Source organism: Pelodiscus sinensis, chromosome 2 (genome assembly GCF_049634645.1).
Source record: "Pelodiscus sinensis isolate JC-2024 chromosome 2, ASM4963464v1, whole genome shotgun sequence".
Classification (NCBI taxonomy): Eukaryota; Metazoa; Chordata; order Testudines; family Trionychidae; genus Pelodiscus; species Pelodiscus sinensis.
The window spans coordinates 195075509-195098523 of record NC_134712.1 but is presented as its reverse complement, the minus strand read 5'-3'; the positions used below and the strand labels follow the sequence as shown (position 1 = coordinate 195098523).

Below are 23015 nucleotides of genomic sequence, written 5' to 3'. Positions count from 1 at the left end.
AGCGGGGGCGGAGGAGAGGGAGCAAGGCGTCCCGCAAGAGCGGGTCGCCGGGGAACGGCACAGCAAACCCTCCACCGCTTTGCAGGGAGGCAGGGGAAGTCCCACGCAGTCGCCGGCAACCAGCTGGCTGGGTAACCGTGTTATTTCGGGGACGGTCATGTTGTTTAAAAAAAAAAAAAAAACACATTCCCAAAAAAATTGTATCATCACAAAAACGTGTTAAGCGGGCACATGTTAAGCGAGTAATTACTGTACTTCTTTGTGGCATTTCTGACATCAGCCGTAGAAGGGACAGTAGTAATTTCTAAGTTAAAAAAAAAAAGTTTTCAATTGTCAAGTGTTTTCATAATTGTCAAGACTATACGTTGAGGACATGGTGTGGTCCAGCATATCTGGGAATTCTGAGGATGTAATCCACCAGGTTTAACTGAAGTGTCCTGGGATCACATGGACAAGACAAACAAAAGTCCAGTCCAGTCTGGGAGGGGGTCCTATATGAGAAACTGGAGCTGCTTGAAAGCCTCTCTCTGGGGAAGCTTGGAGAACACCTTGGCAGAGCCTCGGGAAAGAGCTGAAGAGAAATTGGGTCAAGCACTAAATCCTTGAGGATCTAAATAAAACAGAGCAAGCCCAATGAGGCAGGGAGGGAAGCAAAAAGCTAGTAAGCAAGCCTGGAAATACAGTAAACTGGGCAATGAACCTGCTGTCTGGAACTCTTGCATTAAGAGATGGGCCCCAGGAGCTTGGGGAAAGACTTGAGAAATCCTGATATACAGAGGATAGGGACCATTCTGAATGGTATTTGAAGACCTAGAAGGAAGATCTAGTGTTACTAAGATTTGTGGTACATTGTTATACACAAGGGGTAAACTGAGGCAGTGGTACATCTAATCTAAAAAGAGAACACAGAGACCGCAACTCTCTTACAAGCATGTAGTGTACTAGGGCCCTAGAGCAGGGGTAGCCAACCCATTCTGGGCAAAGAGCCAAGATAGCAGTGGATCCAGCACTTAGAGCACAGTTGTCAAAAAAAAAAAAACACACAAAACTCTGCCCCTTTAAGAAAACACATTTAAACGCATTTTGAGGCTTTCTGGCCACAGGAGGCTCCTGCTGTCCACCGCCATCTTTAATTCTGAATCTTTCATGGCTGCGCCGGACGGCTCCTGCCCAGGTCAGCACAGGGAGCGAGCGGGGGTGGGAGGAGAACAGGGGGGCTTACAAGCCATGAGGGTGGGCGCGGGGGGGGGGGGGGCTTCGCAAGCCGCACCCGGGGGAGGGAGGAAGAGCCACATGTGGCTCACGAGTCTCGGGTTAGCCACGGCTGCCCTAGAGAAACAAGTTACTTCCCCACACACATAGCTACACCCCTTGGAATTAAAAGCAGTGTTAGTTCATGGAAACATCACAGAAGAAACAAAACATAAGGAAGAATGAGAACAGAATGGGAAGTGACTGTCTAGGAAGGAATATTGTGGAAATAGATTTAGGGGTCATAGTGGATGACAAGTTAAATATGAGTCAGTGTGATGCTGTTGCAAAAAAAAAAAAAAAAAAAAAAAAAAAAAAAACACCAAAGATGATATTCTTTCACTCTACTCTCTGCTGATCAGGCTTCAGTTGGAGTATTGTGTCCAGTTCTGGGCACTATTTTTCAAGAAAGATGTGGAGAAATTGAAGAAGGTACATAGAAGAGCAACAAGAATGATTAAAGGGCTAGAGAACATGACCTATGAAGGAAGACTGAAAGAATTGGGTTTGTTTAGTTTGGAACGGAGAAAACTAAGAGGGGACATGATAGCAGTTTTCATGCATCTAAACGGGTGTCACAAGGAGGAGGGAGAAAAATTGTTCTCCTTGGCCTCTGAGGACAGGACAAGAAGCAATGGGCTTAAACTGCAGCAAGGGAGGTTTAGGTTGGACATTAGGAAAAAGTTCCTAACTGTCAGGGTGGTTAAACACTGGAATAAATTGCCTAGAGAGGTTGTAGAATTTTCATCTCTGGAGATATTTAAGAGCAGGTTAGATAGACATCTATCAAGGATGGTCTAGACAGTATTGGGTCCTACTGTGAGATCCTGGACTCGATGACCTCTTGAGGTCCCTTCCAGTTCTAATGTTCTATGATTCTATGAAGGGCAAACATTTCAGCCACCTGTCTCAGCTTTATTGAAAGTTAACATACATATAAAGATATAAATATTTATATAGGCTGGAGTTGGAGCCATGTTAAGAAGCAGTAGTTTAAAAGAGCAAGAGATATTGCTTCCTTACACAAGTCCTTTGTAAATATAGACAAGGTTTAAGAGAGTTGGGATGTTAGATGTCAGGTAACTGAAGAGTCGTGTAACCACACAAAATATTGTCAGTTATACAATCATTCACTAGTCCCTGATTGTCGGGGGGGTCAACAGCCAGCACACTCCAGCCCCACTCCTGTGGAGTCCCGTGCCATCCCATGCTGCTGCCTCTGTATCAGAGGTAGGAGCATGGGATGACTGGCGGGATCTGGTCCATGAGGGGAGACAGTTTAAAAACCAGCTCCCTGCGCAGACCAGCTGCCTGCTGCCCAGAGCTGCTGCCTCTAATACAGAAGTGGCAGCAGCGCAGGGTGGTAGCAGCCCCTGTCTACAGGGTTCCAAGTTCCCCGCGAACAAAGGTTGCTGCAGGTGGGGGTGCTGCCAAAAGCAGCTTCTGTCCACAGCAGCCCAGGCTGGTCACAGACAGAGGCTGGTCCAGCTCCCATAGAGCAGCCACTGTCTGCGGGGGGGCCCAGCTCAAACCTCTCACAGACAGGGGCTGCTGCTGCTTTTAAACTGACTCCCCCCAGCACTGGCTCCTGCTTCTCCCCTGACAAGATTAACTGATACACCTAGGCTGATTGGTTAATGGTGTACAGGCAGTCCCCGGGTTACGTACAAGACAGGGACTGTAGGTTTGTTCTTAAGTTGAATTTGTATGTAAGTCGGAACTGGTACATATTGTAGGGGAAACTCTAGCCAAACATTTCTCCAGAGCTCAGTTTTATTCTCCCATACCTCACTTCCCTCAGTCCTTTATTCTCAAGCTTTATTCTCAAGACCCTCCTTCCAGCCGACAGCAGGGGATGTTGGAGCTGCCCAGGGGCGTCCACGGGGCCAATGGACCCAAAGCTGGCGGGGCGGGGTACCTCCCCCACTGTCGCTGCCTCCCGCGGCGCAGGGGGCGCTTCCCCTGCGACACTCGGGGTAGCACCGGCTTAACCGCCTGTCAGGCAGCGCATCTCAGCGGTCCCGCCACCCGCGTCCTCCCTGGTCTGCTGGGGGGGCGGGGGCAGCTAGTGCGGGGTGCCTCCCCCACTATCGCCGCCTCCGGCAGCATGGGGGGCACTTCCCCCTAGCAGACCGAGAGATGTTGAGAGATCATGCAGCAACAGAACTACTCTCTAATGCAAAAGAAGTTGGAGCAATTATTTGTCCTAATTCTAATTATTTATTTTCTTGCATTACAGAACTATGATAAATGAACCTTTACTATAACACACATCTCTGCTGTGAACAGAATGAACTCAGAATGCTTCCTCTTACCCTTCCAGTTTTAACCCGTGAGAAAAATCATGCTTATGCTTGGATTTTTGTACCTTCATCAATCAAATTTTTCTTTACTATTTAAAAAAAATCATTTAAAAACATTTTGTGTTTTAAATACATGTACTTCAATGCTCTTTGATCTTCCTACAAGTAACATACCTATAAAAGAGACCTACTAATCATAACACAAAGTCCTTAGAATTTAAGAATAACTTCAAATTTTCCCAATACAACATAAAAGTTCACAGATTCTATTGAAAATCTATTATGCAAGGAGAAAAGTATGCACAATTGGCTTAACATTAACTGCACTCCACTCTATAGGCAAGGGGTATTACAAAATGATGTACGCCGGAAGCTTTTTCAATCACAGGCAAGGTCCACTGAACACCAAATTTGAAGTGTCAAAGGGGCAACATGTCATCTCAGTTACTTCCAGTCTTTGCCATGATCTCGCTGACCTCCTATTTATAATGTAACGGTGTTTCTGAAAGAAAGCCAGATGGAGGATCTACATGTCAGGAGATTTAGTAGCTAAGCTAATGCTAGCTGGACTGTGTATTTGTTGAGTCCTTACAGGGTCTTCTTGATCAAAGCCCCGTTACAAAAAATATACTTATTCATGCAAACACATCAAATTTATTCTGCACATGGATGGAAAAAATCAGAAGGAACATTACTGCCCGGTCATTAACCTGCGCTAGCCCTCACTTCCTATCTGCATGCAGTGTCCTTGAGATAATCCAGTGAGCAATGTGGGCAGGAGAGCAAGGGAGCAAGCAATGACGGCAGGGCCCTGGGAGAAGAGGCAGAGCAGGAATAGGCCTGGGAAGAGGCAGAGCAGAGTGTGAGGCCTCAGGGATCTGCCATCTTTCTAATTGCTGCAATCTCCTACTCTACTGGGATGCTATAAAAAAATCAATATACAAGAACTTTGCCATCTCCATACCCAACCTTTGCATTTATCTTTTAACTGGTTGCATGCATGTGGTGTGGATTTTTATCAACAACCAGCAAGCTGTTCAAGACAGATGAGTCTCAGTAAGTGCCACCTCTAGACAAGAGCATACCTCAAACAAGTAGTTGCTAGGGTCCAAACCAACTATTTAAAGATCTCTGTAAGAAACTAGGAATGTCAAAAATAAAGATGAGGTGACAGCTCACAGTGATGTTTAAGCAGCGAGCCTAATTCCAGTCCTTTATAAAAAAAGATGTTCTTTTCAAATGTAAGAAAATTAAAGCGTTCAGTAAAATTGATTATCTTTTCAGTGACAAATCCCTCCAGAAGTAAGTTGAAATACTCTGACGGAACAAATTTATTTTAGGCCAAATTCTTCAAAGCAGAGCAGTGAATTGCAAAGCAACTGCAACTTATGACCCACCCTCAAAGCCAGGACGCTAGCCCGTGGGCCACATCCAGATCCTGGCTTACTTTGATCCAGCTGGCAGCAAGGCTGCAGCAGTGCGAGTCAGCACTCGTGCTCCAGCTGCATGGCAAGTCTCCGAGCCTCTGCCCCCCAACCCGGGGCTGGCAGATGAGCACCTGCCTGCATTGACCCCAAGCTGAGTGTGAGTGAGGCTCAGCTGCTCCCAGCCCCTGCTTCAAAGCTGTCCTCACCAGTCAAAAGAAGATCACTGCAATGTAACAATGGCCACTTTTGTGGAATGTAGCAGACGGAGGGGCTCTTGGAGCCTCTTACCCCTATACCTACAAACCCCTACGGGAAGTATGTCAGGGAGAAGTGGGGTGTTACTGCAGGAGAGTAAGAATGTCCTTCCACCGTGATCCTCTGCTGCATCTTCAGCCTCTGGAGGCCCTTGCTGCCCAAGTGAGAGCAGCCCTGTACTGAACAGCAGACGGCTCAGGAGGGTGTAAAAATGAGCTTTAAACCAGATTTGCACATGCACGCATGCACACACACTCTCCATTACCACTGCCTTGTGCAGTTGAATTATGCCCAAGGTCCTGCCCATTGATTTGGAAATTGTCTCGTTATACAGGACCCAATGGTACAGATGGTTTTAATGCTTCCAGTGTATTTTAGTGGTAATGCACAGTTCCTGTTTCCTTTTGTATTGGTATTCCTAGTTCCCATATAGCAGCCAGAATACAGCCATTCTTCCTGATCATTATTCAATGACTTATTATGGGTGGATTGTGAGCACAGTGCTTAAAAACAAAACTAAGTATTTATCTGAGCCTTTCCCAGTTCAGCAGCCTAGCACATAATGGAAGCTAGACACGAAACAGGGAGGTAGAGGTTTCCTTGAACTTTTCCACTATTTAGCAATGTGCAAGAATATCCCAGTTACATAGTTCAGTAGAAACAAGATTATTGTAAGGCCTAGAATGTGAGACAAATTTAAAAGATGGAACTGAAAGTAACGTGTTAAAGTTAAACCTTACACTTTCACTAGGAGAAACATACTTCTTACACCTTCATAAAGTCAGTCGACCACTGCCTCACATTGGAAGTTATTTCCTTTTCTGGACTCAACGAGAGAGACAATGTTATCCAATCTTGGGGAATGGAGACTGTAGTAAAAAGACAACCTTGGGGACCGGGCAGGATGCCATTTCATTCTTCAGATACTGATTCAATTTTGTACAGTGCAATACAGCCAAGCCAGTGTATCGTTGACAGCTAAACAAATTCTGCAGTGCTCTTGGAGCAGTACTCTAGAAATTGTGGTAGCTTCATAAAAAAAATTTAATTAAAAAAAACACTAGTCAAAATAATGCTCATCCTACTAGGGATGTAAGCGACTAATCGACAGCTCCCTCCAGCGGGGGAGGGGGAGATGAGGAGAAGGTGCAGGGGGGAGCCAGCTTAAAAGCCAGTTCCCCCAACTCCAGCTCTGTGGGAGGGGGAAGAGGCACAGCGTTCCACCTTCAAAATATACAAGAGTCCTATCGACTATTCAATTAGTTAATTAATCAAAATTTAACATCCCTACAGCCTACCCCTTTGGAGATTTGGGCACTTAGAAAAGTGACCCATGGGATTTTCAAAGGCATTTGCAGAACAATCTAGCAATCCTTAGGGCAGGGCTGGTTTTTTGTTCTGTGTTTACACAGTGCTTAACAGTAAGCCTATGACTGGAGCACCAAGTCAACATGAAATACAAATATATGATATTACATATTACAGGCAGTCCCCGACTTACACGGATCCGACTTATGTCGGATCCGCAGTTACGAACGGGGCTCCCCCGGAGGACACGGACTGCGGGACCTCGCGGTCCTGCCGCCCGTGTACTCCGGGGCTTTCTCCGCGTCTCCCTGGTCTGCAGACCAGGAAGACGCGGAGCAAAGCCACGGGGGGGCTCGGGCAGCGATGTGATGTAATGTAACGTTATGTGATGTGATGTAATATTAAGCGTGTCCGGTATTTTTGTAGAAACCATCTGGCAACCCTATTAATAATATTTAAATTAAGTACAAAATATTAATAAGTGCATGCTTGTTGCCAAGTTTTTAAGAAGGGCAAATCACTAAACTGGTGGAGATCACTTACTAGGCACCTGGAACCAGAATTTGTCTTTGTACTAAACAAGTTTTTGACAGCAGGAGCCTCTTCTGCAGCTACAGAAAACATTTTCTTCATTTCAGCTTATTCAACTAATTAGTTCATTCAAAGATGAGACACAACTGGAAGTTGAAAAAGCAGGAAAGCTGGATTTGCTTTTCCTAGCTATGATAAAAAGCTAGGTGAGAGAAGGTAAGAGGGATACTGGTTCTAGTGAATTGGTTGAATTCACTAACTATAGATCATACTTTACTTATTTTAGTAAATCAGTTTTAGAAATAATACATGTTTTGATAAGTAAAAAGTTTATGTATGCAGCATACTTAAGATAAAAAATTTGAATTCTATTTGGTCATTTTTGATAGACTTTGAATTTGTATGCGGATAAAGTGTACACAAATTACAAGTTTAAAAAAAATCTAAGAAAATCATGAGCCATTTTCTAATAGAATAAATGTAAAAGAATCTGAATAAATATATATTAATCTCCATAAGTGCTTAAATAATTGTGTAAAATAACCATCAGGACATGCTTTCAATAAGAAGCCATAAATGTAAAAGAATAAAATCATGTCACCAAAATAGGAAATGAAGTGAATGAAGACAGAGGAGGAGAGGAAGAGATAACAAGATTAAGGGAGAAAAAACAGAAGGAAAAGAGCTGCCATCCTTCATCTTGCAGCATGGAGTTGCTGCTTCCAGAGAAGCCATATGGCATGGAAGCAGCAAGAAAGCCAGTTTTCCCATGATCAAAGTCCATTCTTTTTTATCACTTTGTGATTAAAAAAGTGAATTAAATTTACTTCTCAAGTAAGGACCAAGATTTTGCCCCTCTAACAATCCATAATACTGCTGCTGCCTTACTACATGTGCAGTCCCACAGACTGATTGCAAGGAGCTATTTGCAGAGCACTATGACAGAACGGCAGAATCTAATCCTAGGAATTTTAACATTTTTCCCCCAGCAGTGGATCTATGACTCTACCTACTATTCCAATTCCACAAACTACACTGATTTTATAGTTTAGGGAGGTAATAGTGTAGTCAATTAACTAACATATAGGTTAATGTTATAGACTACACACATCCTCCCCCCTCCCCGCCAGTACTTTTTTAGCAGGCTGGCCAGCAGCCTGGTTCAGTCCTTACTTGTGTCAGGTCCAGGACCTAGCCTCACTACAGCTCTGAATTTAAAGTGTATTACTAGGCAGACAGGCAGGCAGCCCAATTCAGTTCTGGCTCATACTGTAACTGCATCAGAGGCAGCAGTGCAGGGCAACAGGCAGCCGGTCCGCAAGAGGAGCTGGTTTTTAAACTGGCTCCCCTTGTGGACCAGCTCCTGCCTGGCACCCCACACTGCTGCCTCTGATACACAGGCAACAGCACAGAGTGGCAGGGGACTCCTTGGAAGTGGGGTCGGAGAGCACTGGCTGCCGACCCTGCCTCCAGGGACTATAGAATAGTCGAGTAACTGATAAGAATTCAAGAGGTTACTCGACTATTCAATTAACCGATATTTAACAACCCTATTATAGCTTCAAGGGGTAGCCAAGTTAGTCTGTACAGGATAAACTTAAAAAACAACAAAAGGTCTAGTAGCACTTTATAAACTAACAATACATGTAGATGGAATCATGAGCTTTTGTGGGTACAGCCCACTTCTTCAAACCCTGGTCAGCTGAATCTCAGCAATGGTGGCACTACATCAGCATTTTGGAAGGACCAATTAATTGACTGCCAGCAGTGCCTTTCAATTCCTTTGCTGTGGCCTTCCTTGAAGTGCTGGTGCCTTCCTTGAAATGCTATTGCCTGCTTTGGAACCCTTGCTGGAAACAAAGCCTGGGGAAGCCGGCAGTGGAGCAGCCCAGGCACGCCTGGGCTGCCCCGCTGCCTGAGCTCTCCCCCCCCCCCCCCCCCGCAGCTTTGCAAAGCCTCGGGGGAAGCCGGCAGCGGGACAGCCCAGGCGCCCCATGGCTGTCCCGCTGCTGGCGTCCTCAGAGGCTTTGCTCCCCGTCTCCCTGGTCTGCTGGTCTCCAGCAGACCAGGGAGACTGGGAGCAAAGCCGCAGAGGACCCAGGCGGCGGGACCGCGGTGCGTCTCAGTCCGCCGCCCGCGTCTTCCTGGTCTGCTGGGGTGGGAGGGCGCAACTAGTACGCCTCCCCCCCAGCAGACTAGGCTTTTCTCCGGACGCCTGTGGCAGAGCAGCTGGGGCGCTGCCGGTTGGTCCCGCAGCGCTGCTCTGGGCGCTACTGGACCAACCCGGCAGCACCCCAGCTGCTCTGCCCCAGGCGTCCTGATTCAGCCGCTGCTGGTCAGTTTCAGCAGCGGCTGAATCAGGACACCTGGGGCAGAGCAGATGGGGTGCTGCTGGGTTGGTCCAGTAGCGCCGAGGAGCGGCGCTACTGGAGCAACCCAGCAGCACCCCAGCTGCTCTGCCCCAGGCGTCCCCAAGTCAGCTGCTGCTGAAACTGACCAGCGCTGACTACAGGAAGCCCGAGGCAGAGTTGCTCTGCCCCAGGCTTCTTGGAATCAGCTGCTGATCAGTTTCAGCAGCAGCTGACTTGGGGACGCTTGGGGTTCTTAAATTGATTCTGTATGTAAGTCGGAACTGGCGGTCAGTTTCAGCAGCGGCTGAATCTGGATGCCAGTTCCGACTTACATACAGATTCAACTTAAGAACAAACCTACAGACCCTATCTTGTACGTAACCCGGGGACTGCCTGTATAGGTCTCTTCTAGATGACAGAAGTTCTACACCATTAAGTCTAAAGCTAAGTTTGACACACATTAAGTGCTAAAAGGGTGCATGGGGCATTGTTGTGTATAGGTGAGTTATATCAAACAAGTAATAGAGTCCATATTCCACTTCTTAAAATCATAAGGTGTTCTGCTTATTATTGTATGCATAATTAACTTGCCATTCTTTGTATCTACAGAGTGGAATAGGTGGATCTTCTGTGAGGAAGTAGAAAATGAGAATTTGGCACATGAGGATGTTCCAGTTGTACAGCATAAATGTGAAAGGAGCCTCATGAAGTTAAGAGTGGGCAACGGGGAAAAAAAGTAAGGGAGAGGTCAGGAGAGAATTTGGGTAAGTTGTTAACATCACGACATGTGGCAAAAGGGTAATGCAGAGATGAAGTATTTGGAATTAAAGAGGAGTGTCTTGAAGGCATATGGCATAGAACTGGGATGACTGTGAATATATTTTACTTTGATTCACTTCAACGGCAGAATTCTTGCAAGAAATTGATTTACAGACCTTCAGACCGTCCATGCCACAATAGTTTGATGTAATAGCCTTTGATTTACCATACAAATAGATATTCATTATTTAATCTGCTAGTAAAAAAAACAACTTCTCAGAAGGGATACTGCACAATGAAAAATGGAAAAACATGTTCCACTGGCATCAATTTATGCTCACCACTTTAATGCTGTTCTATTCATTTACAAGCAGAGTTCTAAATTACAGAGTTCAGTTTATAAAATGAAATTGGAATATAATTCAACCCACAACTCTGACGTTTTATAGCACTTCAAAGCAATCTCAAAGTTACTTCTCAGAGGCAAACAAGTATTCAAATTCCCATCATGCACATTCACTGGGGCAAACAATGCTACTAATCATTTAAGGGAAGGATGATTTTGTGGCACATGACTAAGAGACAGCAGCAGTATGGGCTATATACACAACTGAATCCCATACTTTCTGGATGACAACAGGTAATTCATTTACTCCATAGTTCTCTTTCCCAATCTGTAAAGATAAATTATCTGTGTCGTGTTAAAGCTGAATGTTTAATTCACAGTGACAACCATTGCAAACAAACCAGGTCTTAACCCAAATTATGAACCAGAGATCTTCAAAGATTAGAAGATCCATGGAATAAACACAGTTGGTCAGATATTCAGTAAGGAAAATTTTTCACACTTATTTAGAGATCAAAACTAACTTTAACTATCCCCCACTCCCCTAGTACCAGTGCTTTTAAAACAGTCACTATGTTTCTCAACTTCCTAAAAACCTGTTTTTATACAGAAAGCTAACTCCAACAGAAGGGATGGCTTCTGGTGAATTAGGAAACAAACAAAAAATTTTGCAAGACAGTTTTCCTAACAAAAAAGCATCCATATATGACACACTGGGAAAAGGATGCAATAGACAGAAAAGATACACTAGAAGAAAGGGAATTCATCTGTAAAAGTGGGCCTGCATCATCAGTCAGTAGCACTTTAAAAAAAAAAATTCTTTAAGATAATGTTTCAACGGTGCCTCACACAAGACAGGTTAAAAAATGAAAATAAACTGAATGTGAAAAAGTGTTGAAGAAATTGTGGTGAAAAAGGAGATTTTATGTACCTATGACTAGACATGTCCTCCAAAATAAAATACAGTAAAACTCCAGTGGTCTGGCATCCAGTGGTCCGGCACCATCTGGAACCCGGAAGTGCTCCAGGCAGCCGGACAATTGGAGCTGCTCTGCCCCCAGCTTCCCCGATTCAGCCGCTGCTGAAACTGACCAACGGCTTACTCGGGGAAGCCGGGGGCAGAGCAGCTGGGGTGCTGCCAGGTTGGTCCCGTAGCGTCGCCCCTCGGCACTGTGGAACCAACCCAGCAGCACCCCAGCTGCTCTGCCCCGGGCTTCCCGGAGTCAGCTGCTTGTCAGTTTCAGCAGCGGCTGACTTGGGGACGCCTGGGGCAGAGCAGCTCTGGTGCTGCTGGGCTGGTCCCTCAGCGCCGAGGGGCGCATCCCCCAACTCCACCCCAGACTCCTCATAGCCCCCCCTTCCTATAGTCCGTCATATTTGATAATCCGGCACCTAAAGGTGCCGGATTATCGGAAGTTTACTGTATTGGGATTTAATCTATAAGCAATAGTACATATCATTCATTAGTCATTTCTTACCAAATGACTCTTTAGTAATCCTCCCAGGGCTTCTTAGTGGAAATGATCACAAATGAGGAAATGAAGAATCAATCTCTCATCTGGTATCTGCCTGATTATTGGTTCAAAAATATGAGAGATTGTGGTTACAGAAAAATTAACACACCAATTACATACCACTGAAACAGAGGACAGCTAGATACATAGAAATCTGGTTACCTTTTATTCAGTACTCAGGTATTCATCTGCCCCCCCAAAAAAACCCAAACCAGCATGCATCTCCAATGTTTACTATTAACATCTGACAGACATAATGGCATGTTAAGTATTTATGTATGTATGTATGTATGTATATATAGAGATGCCACTCAACTTAATAAAACATGAAGGTGTTGGAAATGACAAAGATTTTGTAATAAGCTTGCTTTGTAAACCTGAAACACCTTGTTAAATCTAGTGCTTCTGTGTAACTTCTCTTTAAACAAAAGAGAACAATTGTAATGATTATTTTGTTTTGATATTTACATGGCAAGGCTATGTAAATTTGTTAAAACTTCCTACATAAACAGTTAAAGAAAAGCTAAATATTTGCAATGCATTGAGACTCTCTGGTGTTTACTAGTCCTTTCTAGTTACCTCAGAATTATGTAATGCACTAAAACAGTTACAATAAGAAAACATATGAAAAGTGCATATTTCCAATAAATACTAAAAGCAAACAAAAGAGTTTAAAGAACTACAGGTGTCACTTAATTTGAAAGCCTTTCACTTTGAGATTTAGTGTATTAAATAGACACATTATGTTGCTTTTTACTTATAGGCAAGCTAGGAAAGTGTTACTACACTACCACTAATACAAGCAGACAGCGAAAATGCCATGTTTCAGTGTATGCTTGAGAACTTGATTATGCTTGATGGTCAATCTAACCCCTGTACAAGTCTCAAATGTACAATAAAAAAACATCACTGACTTTTGGAGCCCAGAGTTAAAAAACAAACAAACAAAATTGGAGTTGGTTATAAATTAAGTACATTTGGTGGACACAAATGATACTCTAGATTATAATACATTCGCCTTCTTGCATTTCAGTTTAAGTCCTCTCTTGCAAAATATTCCTACACACAGTCCTTTGCTTTGTCAAACAGCTTTAACATGACAGTGCACATGCACCTAAAGAGCAGCGAAACTATATTTGCAAAATATAATTATTTTAAGCCATTATAAGTTCTGTACAATACTTTAGAATGGCTTAGCATTCCATTTTGCTTGGCAAAGACTCATGACCCCTTCAGCAAATAATAAAATCAATCGCTCTTACTAGCAACTATCAAAACACACATGGAGCCAAAATATTTTGTTGAATAAGTTACTCAGTCACAGCACCCAAAAATCATTAATAGACAGAACCACAGAGATTCTTATCTGCAGCTGCACAATTCATAAAAAGCATTTAAAATAATCAGTTATATATTGCAACATTTTGTGGCTACTCTTGGTTTATGGGCTCAGCATATAAACAGCTTATCCAAAACAACAATGAAGGATATCAAAAATAAATTCTTACCTGTTAATCTGATTACCCCAATTCTTGCTTTACAAGTCCCAACAAGCAGGAATTTCTTCACAGTATTCACAGCAATTGGGTGGAGCTACTTGTTAATCACAGCATTCAAAACTTTTCTTCATAGGGCAGCAGTCCTTTCAAAGAAACTGGTTAAGCAATAACCAGATAAGGTGCTTGCTCAGCTCCACAGAGAATGCTAGCTGCACATACCCATAGAATGGCAATGGAAGGAACCAGCAATCCAGTAGGTTCAGAAGCTTCTCAGATGCTCTCTTTCTCAAGGAGTGAATTCTTCTAGATCAGATGTGTCTCTTATCTCCTGAATAGGAAAATGTTAAACAAACCACTCATTTTATGTTTTTTTAAAATGGCTAGATAGATTCCTTTTCAGATAGTTGCATGACTTTTTTATACCATATTCTGAATTTTCCTCTTTAAAAAAAACATTTGGGCACAACATTGGTAGTAAAACTTCTCAAGAAGAATGACAGTGCCAAATCAGCCAGAAATGTTGTCACAATGCTTTATGTCACCTTTTCTTTGTAGAAAATTAGGTCTCTAGTCACTTGTCTCAGCAGATATAGGACTTCAAAACGATACAGGACTTTGATCACAATTGGCTACACAAACAACAGGTAGAGATGAATGGGAATTGAATACAAGTCCCGAAAATTACTCTAATACAATAGCCAATCATACAGAAATTTGCAATTAGGTTCCATTATCTACTATATATTTGAGAGTTTGCCTGTCTAGGTGTGTATGTGTCTGTCTATATGTTCAAGAACTCCTCCTAAACAGTGAGAGCTAGAACCATCAAACTTGGCATGTAGCTTCCTCTTATCAGAACTTAAACCAGAGATGGGCGATAAAACAGCAGCAGTTTTCCAGGATTAGCCCCTGGTGGGTCATCGCCACATTATTTACCTGCGCCTCCACAGGTACCAGCGATTGCAGCACCCTTTCGCCACGGATCACTGTTTCCAGCCAACAGAAGCTGTGGGAAGCAGCACAGACTGGGACATTGACTCCTGGAGCTCCCATTGGCTAGGAACGGCGATCCACAGCCAATAGGAGCTGCACTCGCTTGTACCTGTGGAGGCGCAGGTAAAGAGAGCAGTGGCAGCCCAACAGCGGCTAATCCTGGTGGACTGGATCCAGCCTGCGAGCTGATATTTGCTCACCCCATCTTAAACCAAGATTAGGGTTTGGTTGTGCCAGGAAAATGGGATGTGCCCCGAATCAAATTGCTTCTCATAAAACCATACAGAAAAGAGACAGAATTACCAGGCAGGTGAAAGGGACTAAATAGGGGCACACATGCCCCCCCCACCCCCCACCCCCCGCCAGGAGTGTCCAAGCCTCGAGCCTCCCACCCCTCATGTGCCCTTTAGGGAGAATGCGGGGGGAAGGGGACTCCACCTCCAGATTTGTTCAGGGATGTTGCTGGCCATTTCTTTTCATCAGGGAGACAGAAGGAAGTACGCAGCTTGCAGCACGCCTCACTGGCTGGGGGGCTCAGGGGGCAGACGAACCTGGACCTGCACCTCTCCCCTGGCTCCATGGCTGCTGCAGCTCCAGAAGACACAGAGGTACTTCTCTCCTTGTCCCAACCTGCTGCAGTGAGAGGGCTGGAGTAGTCCTCTCTCTCCCCAGGGCAGCCTGCATACTGAACCCCTCCATCCCCATCCCCACCTCAGAGAAATGATTTAAATGAAGCTTATGCATTTCATTTTATTTTCCAAAGAATAAAAATGGATTGAGTTAAGGACTTGAGTAACGCAGGGTAAATCTTCAAGTAAGATTTATATTTAGATATACATCCCTATGACTATGAAAATTGGTTTGGCCTCAGAGTTACATTTACTCTGCAAGCTAAATATGCAGGACACTTGTTATTTTAAATGGAAACATGTTAAGAATTTAAATTCATTTCTTTAAATGAAGATCAATAATAAAAATGTTATCACAATTTCTTTCTGTTCCTCTAGCACCAAAATTGCTTATTACCCATTCAAACTTTCCACAGTTATATTTCTTTCAACTCAAGCATAGGTCATCTATGGAGGTTATGACTAGTGTTGGGCAAAATTTCTCAGCCAAAACTTCTTACTGTAAAATGCATTCAGATCAACTGGAACATTTCAGAAATTGATGTCAATTTTGACAAATTATTTGAAAGAAAAGAAAAAACATTAGGAAACTTCTAAGTGGGGGTTCATTTTGACTGAACCATTTTTGGGGCTAGATTCACAACCCCAAGGAGAAGGTGATTGTAGTGGTGCCGCACCACTCAACCCCTTTTACTTAGGAAGGGCACTCAGTCACCCGGGATGTGGAAGACCCAGAACTGAATCGCCCTCTGGAGTGAGGACTGGAATCCAGGTTTTGCTCTTTCCCATCTCAGGTGAGTGTCCTTATCACTGGGCTATAGGGAAGTGGTGGGCAACCTGCAGCCCCCCCCCCCCCCATCTGCTGTTTGTGGCTATTCAAGCTCTGTGAGGGAGGGGAAGGAGTAAGGACAGAGTGCAAGTCAGCAGATTTATGGCACTCTAAGCGCTGGGAGGGAGAGAGAGGAGCAGGAAGTGTGGGATCAAATGCACAAGAGATATGAGGAGAGGGGCAGAAAGGAGTGAATGGGCCGCAAGTGGAACCCCAGGTTGCCCACCACTGGATTTCAATCATGCAGCCCACTGAGACAAAGGAGGGCCACCCACTAGTCTTGGTTGCCCATTGCATCTATAAGGTTTTTGGGAGTGGGATTCTCAGGCTCACCAGTTAAAGTTCATTGGGGAATGGAAAAGAATGAGAGAGAATGCCTTTATAGCCTGTTGGTTAGGGGACTTCCAGTCCCTAGTCCAATCAGTATTTACAAAGGTGGAACAGATTCAAGAGAAGAGACGGACCCATGGCCTACAGATTAGTGATTACAGCACTCACCTGAAAGAGGAGAAACCAGGGCCCAAGTCCCTGCTTGTGGGCAGGGATTCACACCTGGTCTTCCCACATCCCAAATGGCATCACTACCTTGGTTTTGTGAATGAAGCATTTTGCTTTTATTTAAAAAACAGTTATAAATAGCCAAAAATTAAAAAGACATTTCATTTGTGAAGCAAAATGTTTTGTTAAAAAACAAACAACAATCCCAAAACATTCAGTTCAGATCATCAACCTGAAAGAGAAACTTTTGGAAATGCAAACAAACCAGTCAGTTATTTGCACCTCTAGTTATATGACTAAACAATTAGACATTCTAATGCATTTAATGCTAGTGTTAAGATGCTATTTAAGGAGTAATTTGCCCCCTGGTGGTTGGTCAGTATTTCTTATTCACTATTTAGAATTACACTTTCATGCCTGTGAAATCACTATTTTTTGTTCTGCAACATCTTTCACCTGCCCCTCAAACATCAATTTACTTGTTTTCTAATTAGTTGCTTCAGTTCAGTCACCCAAAGTTTTGGGGGAGTATATTAAACTTTGGCTCAGTTTACACACAAATTGCACTGATACCTCAACTGATTTCTAAATGGATTTAGGTAAAATTCAGTAAGGTCTGGGGAGCCCTAAAGTTGCCAGCAGCCCAATAGCCGGGGGAGGCTTCCTCTGGTGGGCACAGACAAGACTCTCAAGATCTAAGCAAGTGGTAGTTCTGTCAGGTAACCCCAAAAAATGTTGCAGTTAGAGACTGAGAAAAACATCTGATGGTTTAAAAGAGTCTTTAGATGTTGAGGCTGTCTCCCCACTAGGGATGTTAAAATGTGTTTATTTTTGTAAACGTGTCATTGCTGAAATTTTAATCGGTGACACATTTACGTACGGGGTGGAGCAAGCAGGAGCCATTGTTCACAGGAATCCAGCTGTATCACAGGCAGCAGTACAGGGACAGGCAGCTCTGCAGGAGACAGTGCTCGGGGCCAGCTCCCCACTCCATCTCTCCCTCCCCCACCCCCTCTGATACAGAGGCAGTGGCAGGGGGGCTACACGTAACTGTCAGGGTTAACCAATAAGCCTAGGTTCATTAGTTAACCATGTAACACGTTCACATCTCTACCCCCACTGTGCTCTCTTCCTATCTGTGAGCTTCTAATACAATGACTCTCTTCCCTCACCTGTCACCGTATGGGGTGCTTTCTGAACAGCTAAGCTCTCTGCCCCATAAAGACACACTGGTCCTTTTTTAGCTTGGATGAGCTAATGAGAATCCCCTAACAGCATGAATAGTAACTTATTCTGCATCTTCACACAGGATTTAGGCTAGATCTTGGAGTAGCTGAACAGAGGAGCTTACACAGCCTTCTAGGAACCCCCAGTCTATTATGACAAGTATATGATGCCCTACCTGAACACAAAGGACATCTACTTCAGGCCTGTCCTGGTGCCCCAGATAGCTCTGTAAGAAGTTACATTTTGTCCCCAACTAAGCTGCTGAAATATACAGAAGACTGCCAAATTGCCCGTTTGCCTCAGCAACCACCTAACATCAGGCCAGCCCCAGGTTGTCACCCTACTCAAAAAGTAATGGGTCCAGCTGCCCTGGGGGGAAAAAAACAGAAATGTGTGCGTTTAAGTAAGTAAATCTATGTGTTTAGTGATTATTGATCCTATCTCACTATCAAACTGAAAGTGATTTGCCCAAGGGCACACCAGGCAGCTGTGACAGGGTCAAAAATAGATCGCCTTAGCCTGGCAATATGAATTTAATAACAAGGTCATCTTTCCACCCATGTCACCCTAAGAAACTCATAAAAAAAACCAAGCTTCCATACAAACTGCCTCATGAGTGGACTTTACAAAAATTAGACAAGCCACTTACAATGCTCACTTCACTTCCCTACGGAAGAAAAAGAACAATTAACTATCCATGCCACAGAGTACTACAACTCTGGTATCCTCAACTAACCTAACAACATTGTCAAACTATCCAACCACACTCAGCAGTAAAGTCTGTCCCATCTCGGGGACTCTCCTTCTGTCCCATCACCCCCTCACATGATTCAGTTCTGCAGTGACCTTGAAGCCTATTTTTGCCACCTCCGTCTGAAAGAATATTTCCAGCACTGAACATCACACTGACCCTCAGGATTCCCCCCACCAATCCCACAAGAGGAAGACCTCTTTGTGGACCCCTTCTGATGGTTGTAATGAGAGTCTGGATTTCTACATTGATTGCTTCCACACATGTGTAGAGACTGATATTGTGAGCAAACAACATCATGTAACACAATCTCAGCCATGTAGAACACAACACAACCTCAAAACCAACTCTAACATTATAATCAAAGAAGTTGACAAAGGGGAGCACTGTAGTCATCATGAACAGAACAGATTATGAACAGGAGACTGCCAGACAACTCACCAACACCACATTCTACTGACCTCTTCCCTCTAATCATACTGAGGAACACCAAAAGAAACTACACTATTAGCTCATGAAACTCCCTGCTACAACTTGAGACCAAATCTATACAAACCCCCAACTTCCCCCTCCAAATCCTTGACCAGGAGTATTTTATCCGCTACCCAAGATCTGTAAACCTGGAAATCCCTGATGCCCCATCATCTCAGGCATCCGCACACTTACAGCAGGATTATTTGGTTATGTTGACTCTTTCCTCAGACCTTATGCTCTTTACACCAATGTTCTACATGAGGTAAAGCCGTCAGGAACACTATCCTCAATGATGCCACAGCTCATCTAGTGGCTTAGTTATGTGACCTTGTCCTCACCCACAACTATTTCCAATTTGGGGACAATTTATATCTTCAAGTCAGCAGCACTGCTATGGGCACCCACGTGGCCCCACAATATGCCAACATTTTTATTGCTGACCTCAAACATTTCCTCGGCTCTTAGTTCCATAGCACCCTTCCTCTACTTACGCTACATTGATGACATCTTCCTCATATGGGCCCACGGGAAGGAGACTCTGTTCAAATCCCTGTGGAATGCTTCAAATTTCCACCCCACCATCAACCTTACCCTAGACCAGTCCACACAGGAGATCCACTTCCTTGACACTGAAGTACCATTACATGGTGGCCACATTAACACCACCCTATACCGGAAACCTACTGATCGCTATGCTTACCTATATGCCTCTAGCTTCCATCCAAAACACATCACATGGTCAATTGTTTACAGGCATGCCCTAAGATACAACCAGATTTGTTCCAGTCCCACAGACAGAGACAAACACCTACAAGATCTTTATCAAGCCTCTTAAAACTGAAATACCCACTTGGGGAAGTGAAGAAACAGATTGAGGGAGATGAGTACCCAGGCATCTGCTTCTTCAAGACAGCCCTAACGAAGACAACAACAGAACATCACTGGTCATCATCTACAGCCCCCAAAGTAAACCCCTCCCGTGCATCACTGACAATCTACAACCTATCCTGGAAAATGACCCCTCACTCTCACAGGTTTTGGGGAACAGGCCAATCCTCACCTAAAGACAATCCCCTACTCTGAAGCAAATTCTTTCCAGAATCCACACATCACACCTCAGACACACTCACCCAGGAACCTACCTCTGCAATGAACCCCAATGCCAACTCTGTCTACATATCTATACAGTGACACCATCACGGGACCTAACCACATAAAACACAACATCAGAGGCTCATACAACTGCACATCCTCTCATGTGATATATGCCACCAAGTGCCAGCACTGCCCCTCCGCCATGTATTTGGCCAAACTGGACAGTCTCTACAACAAAGGATAAATAGAGATAAGTCAGCTATCAGAAATGGTAACACATATAAACCTGTAGGGGAACATTTTAATTTGCCTGGGCACTCATCAATGGATTTAAAAGTAGCCATTCTTCTACAAAGGAATTTCACAAGCCAACTACAGAGAGAGTGTGAAGAATTGACCTTCACATGCAAATTTGACACTGTTTCCCAGGGCCTGAACAAAGACATTAACTGGACGACCTATTATAAAAATCAGCCTTCCTTACATTTAACTCTTCGTTGACATCAAAAGTTAAGTATGAGACGCTTCCAGCCCACTCAGCCTTATTAGCACTGCCACTACTATTGACAGGTACATTTTTTCCCTCTCCCTTCTGTTTCTGTTGTAAATTCTGATAATCCCCCTTTTTTCTCCACTCAAGTCCATCTGAAGTGGGTTTTGTCCCTGAAAGCTCATGACACTATATATATATCTGTTAGTCTCGAAGGTGCCACAGGACTATTCATTGTTTTTAAATGACTAACACGGCTACCTCTCTAATACTTATGTCACCATAAGGTTATGTGCACACTACACCCCACTTTAACAGCATGTAGACTATGCATAGCCCCTCGCAGTAGTGAAAAGCAGTCTGCACTCATCCTGCTGTGTGGCACTACACACAGATCACTGAAAGCATGGGGACGGGGGGGGGGAAGAGGGGGGGACTTCAGTAGCAACCTTTTCCCTGCCAGATTGCTCCCTCAGGGCCAGAGCTTTTCCCTGCAACAGGAAAAGCCTCCAGTAGCTAGCAGAGTCTTTGCTGGCTGCTTCCCCACATCCAGTACCTTTCCTCGCTTCCTTCCAGAGAGCAAAGCTTCAGTAGCAGCAAGGCAGTGGGACACTGCACTGCTAAAGACAGCAGCGTAGCTAGGAACAGGAAGGGAAGAAGGGACAGGAAGATATGTATTTGGGTACATGTCCACAAGGGCCAGGCATTTCTCTACAGGCCTAGGTAGTGGCTCACTCTCTATACTGCTCCTTAAACACAATGGGGGGGGAGGGGAGTGAAGCAAGCCCGTACACAGGAGAGGTGCGAATGGTGCGAAAGCACCTCCCAAAGTAGGGATGTTAAATTTTGATTAATCTGCTAATCAAGCAGTCAAAGGAATTTCCATCAACTACTTGATTAGTCGATAAGGGGGGTGCTCACTATCCCACTGCGCCCCTCCTGAAATGTACAGGAGCCACCCGTGGTTCTTGTATACTTCAAAGGGAGAAAGGCAACTGGTTTGGCTGCCTCTCTGCCTTTGAATTGTACAAGAGCCGCTGCAGCTCTTGTACATTTCAAAAGGAGAGGAGCAGCAGTGGGACAGGCACGAGCAGGACTGTTTCAATCCCTGCTCCTGCCATTTCCTCACTGCCCCCTCCCAAGACAGTGCGGGGGGGGGGAGGCTTTTAAACTGGCTTCCCCCCAGCACTGGCTCATGCTCTCCCCCCCTTGCTGCCTCTCTCTAATAAGAGGCAGCAAGGTAGGGGGAAGCAACCAGTTGAGTCATACTAGACTACCTGATAAGCACTTGCTTATCCCGTAGTTGACCAGTTGCTTACATCCCTACCCCATAGGCCCCCAAAGTAAGCATGCTCCGGCTGGCCAGGGAAAGGCAGGAGCTGCGCACTGAGCCTCCCTGCCCCATGCTCTGTCTGGCCAGGGGAAGGCTGGGGCTGATTTCCCACTTACTTGGGGGACCATGGGGAGTGCATTCACACCCTTGAAGTCCACATTTACCACACAAAAAAAGCATCCCCCTCCCCCCCACAGAAATTCCTGTATCCGGCCCTCGTGGCACAGCCACGCACGCCACCCAAAGAAACCAAAGCCAGAAGTGCAGATGTAGCCTAAAGCTCGCTCCATTAGTGGACAAACTCATTTCCTGCCTCACGTTGTCCTGGCCCCTGGAAATCCCTCTAGTGGCAGCGCCGCCTGCCCTGCGCCTTCACCTTCGCCTTCCTTCCCTGCCCATCCCTCTCTGCAAACCCGCTCTCCTGCACTCCCCTCCTATTGCAGCACCGCCAGCCTTCCTCTTCCCCTTCTGCAGCCCCCCGCAGCGCTCCAGCCCCGGCACGGGCCCTGCAGAGCCCTCGGGAGACTCCCCTCCACCCGTGACGCGCAAGAAGGGTGCAAGCTCCGCTGCCGCTACCCCCGCGCGCAGAGCCACCGCGCTCCCATCCCGCAGCACTCACCAGTACCCGGGGGGAGGGGGGGGTAGATAAACCCCTGTCACATCTCGCCCATCTCGAGGACAGTCTCCGCCAATCACAGCCGGAACAACACCCTGTGGGCGGGACAAGGGCAGCAGCCGCCCCGCCAGCAGCGCCCCCTTTAAACAGCTGACTCCAACCTACCCCCGCGTCCTTGCAGGTTGAATCTAGCACGGACGCAGCACCCAATAGTCGCAATCACCAACTTTGCAATGAAACGGTGTATTTGCACCCCCCATTGGAGCCGGGGCTGTAATTCAGCTGAATGCTGTGGGCGATGGTATTGGGGAATGTGAGCTATTCTGCCCGGGGCAATTTATTTATGTTTTGCTACAACGTGGGAAAATGGAGGCCGGTTTGTTTTCAGCCTGGGCTTGGAAAAGTTATTCCCCAGTTTCTTCGTGCGTTGTTTTGCTAGGGGGCAGTCACGTCTCCTTTTTACTTCAAGGAATCTCATTGGAAGTAACTGTACAGCTGGTACGGTTTCACATATTTGAATTTTAAAAGAGCCATTA

At 45.2% G+C, this 23015-nt stretch overlaps 1 protein-coding gene across 2 annotated transcripts in view; it reads right to left on the bottom strand.

The window, feature by feature from the left end:
- The window catches only part of CPVL (carboxypeptidase vitellogenic like), a 118243-nt gene extending 95634 nt beyond the window's left edge, over positions 1–22609 (bottom strand). The window contains exons 1-3 of one of the 2 annotated variants that reach the window (XM_075922148.1): positions 22483–22609; positions 13554–13872; positions 12010–12100 (exon numbers count right to left, since the gene is read on the bottom strand). The gene's annotated coding sequence lies outside the window, so the exon portion shown is untranslated. The remainder of the gene's footprint in view (positions 1–12009; positions 12101–13553; positions 13873–22482) is intronic. The other variant, XM_075922149.1, reaches the window with a different exon arrangement.
- Positions 22610–23015: the final 406 nt, after the last annotated feature.